This window comes from Otolemur garnettii, unplaced genomic scaffold (genome assembly GCF_000181295.1).
Source record: "Otolemur garnettii isolate 467f Iridium unplaced genomic scaffold, OtoGar3 scaffold00024, whole genome shotgun sequence".
NCBI lineage: Eukaryota > Metazoa > Chordata > Mammalia > Primates > Galagidae > Otolemur > Otolemur garnettii.
In genome coordinates this window covers 2,932,902-2,935,605 of record NW_003852419.1, presented here as the reverse complement: position 1 = coordinate 2,935,605, position 2,704 = coordinate 2,932,902, and the positions used below count along the sequence as shown (strand labels likewise).

Sequence of the window (2,704 nt, the reverse complement as noted above, 5' to 3'; positions counted from 1 at the left end):
CCACCTTAGGTGTATGTGGCTGGCGCCTTAGCCACTTGAGCCACAGGCGCCGAGCCTATTTTTCTTTTTTTAAGGAACACTCCAGAAATGTGCATGTCATCCTTGCATAGGGTCCACACTCATCTTCTCTATCTCTATATAGTTCCTATTTCAGTATATGTGCTGCCAACGTGAGCACAAGATTTGCTTCTCAACAAAAAAAGTACCAGGATTATTTTCAAGCCTAAATATACTGCTCATTTTGATTTTACAATGATGTGGACAGAATTAGAGTCTATCCATCATCACTCTGACTCAAAATTCATTCATCAGATATTTCCGGAGCAAGTAGTCTTTGACATGGATGGAAAAACCACGTAAAAAAAGATAAGTAAATTAAGTCCCTGTTTTTAAGGAGCTCACTGGCTGCTGATGGTATTCTTCAATCATTTTAGAGATAGGAGAAAAACTGGCCAACTGGCTCCTTGAATTACAAAACATTTCACACTTTTTCCAGACAAAGACTTTGCAGTATAATCTGCTGATGAACACGAGAAAATATTCAAATTACTCTTTAACAAACGTTTTAAACTGTAGGAAAATAAGGAAACGACCATGTTTTTCTCAAAGGAAAAACAGCGTATTTGTTATACTGGGGGGTATACATACATCATATGTTGTATTTTTTTGTTGATGGCTACTAAATTTGTTGCAATTTACAATAGATGAAAAAACAAACAAACAAAAAAAAAAGGTGGACATCCATATTATTGGCTATTTTTGATAACCACTGTGTCCCAGGTATTTTTATGCTACTCCAAGAGACTAAGTCAGAGGCAGTGCCTCTTAGGCACGTCACTCCTCCTGGCACCCTGGGATTCCCATCACCATCCTGTCGTGTTCTTGCACTGTGTCTGCCATCCATCACATAAGAACTTAAACTTCATGGACGGAGAGAACCTGTGGCTCAGAAAATGAAATGGCTTGCCCAAGGTCACATAGCCAGTCAGAGGCAAAATAGGCATTAGTATCTATGTCCGCTACTTCCTTTGTTCCTCAGAATTCTCAACCAGAAATCTGTCTCTCGTTCCCAAAGTCAACAATGCGAATATAACAACATCTATTTTTCTCTAAATTCCTCTAATATCTGAGCTTCGTTTCATTCATTTAAAAACAATCCGACACTTCGAATTGTACCTTAACATCGAAAAGGTTTCCATTTTTCTATCTTCGTCTTTCATGTTATTAATATTTCACGTTCTATGTGACCATTGTCCCTTAGCAATGCACAGTTTTAAAATCTGGGCCAAATCCTAGAGAATGAGAGTATCTCGTTCTTTTTATATCAACAGAGGGAAGAAAACAAAAACGAGGTAGCACCTTTCGTGCCCACCGTAAAGATTAAAGAAACGTATGAATGTACCACTCAGAATTCTGAGAGGACGCAATTCAAAGGCTAATAATAAATGCAAGTCACTAGGAGCTGACATGTTGATGACCCAAGCTTGTTGTACACTGCGCCTCCGCTCATGTCTACTGACATCCAAGTGTAAACCCTAAGGGAGTTGTTTTGAGTGAGGGTTTCTGTATGTCTCTTTGAATAGGAATACAAAGTGACAGAAAAATAACTCAAAATTGCCTCAAAATGAATGGTATTTCCAAATGCGCAAGCAAACAACATGCACTTTAATGTAACACATTTCTTCTTATTTGGCAGTAAGTTAAAACATATGTTGTTTGAAGTTTATATAAAATGGATGAAAAGGTGTTATTTGTGTTAAAAATGAAACCAAATTACTAAGTGGTTTAAAATCCGTGGCTTTTATTATCCAAATGTAGCCAGTTAAAAGTAATGTCACTTGAAGAGTAAAAATAAATTAGGGTTAACAGTCACTGGTTTGCTTGTGGGGTATTTTTGTTTTTTGTTTTTTTTTTTTCATGAAGGAAATAAACAAAAACGAGGGGAATAAACAAAAACCTTCAAAAAGATGCACTTAGTCATTACAATTTCATAATTTTCTTTAACACAATTCCAAAAAAACAAACCACAAAGAAATTTAGTTATCCCTTAAAATCAAATACAAATATTTTTTCCTGAAGGCTTTTTCTTCTCTGAATTACCGAAGAAAGAGCTGTCAAAAGCTTAGTCACACTTCAAAAAGGAAAATTCAATGGCAGCAGGTAAAAATCAGGTCCTCAGAAGTGCCCTCATCAACTTGCCTGGGGTGGGGGGGAATCTCACGGAGAAGAAAAACAACAAAAAGCAAAAATCATTATTATCAAATAACTTTTTTAACCATCAATAGTTTGATTAGCACTTTGCAAAGCAAAAACAAGACAGCATACTCTGAATTGTTTAGATTCAAGAAAGAGAGAAATGATTTTCAAACAGGTTTAAGGACATATAATAAAATAACTTCAGAATTAAAACTTTTTTTTTTTTTTTTAAGAGACAGAGTTTCACTATATCACCTTTGGTAGAGTGCCGTGGCATCACAGCTCACAGCAACCTCCAACTCCTGGGCTCATTAGGTGATTCTCTTGCCTCTGCCTCCCAAGTAGCTGGGACCACAGGCGCCCGCCACAACACCCGGCTATTTTTTGGTTGCAGCCGTCATTGTTGTTTGGGGGGGTCCGGGCTGGGGATTCGAACCTGCCACCTTAGGTGTACATGGCTAGCGCCTTAGCCAGTTGAGCTATAGGCCCCGAGCCCAGAATTAAAACT

General features: G+C 37.6%; 1 pseudogene; it reads right to left on the bottom strand.

Annotated features, from left to right (window-relative positions):
* Positions 1–65: 65 nt before the first annotated feature.
* LOC111724615 lies at positions 66–178 on the bottom strand (annotated as a pseudogene).
* Between the last annotated feature and the right edge of the window lie 2,526 nt (positions 179–2,704).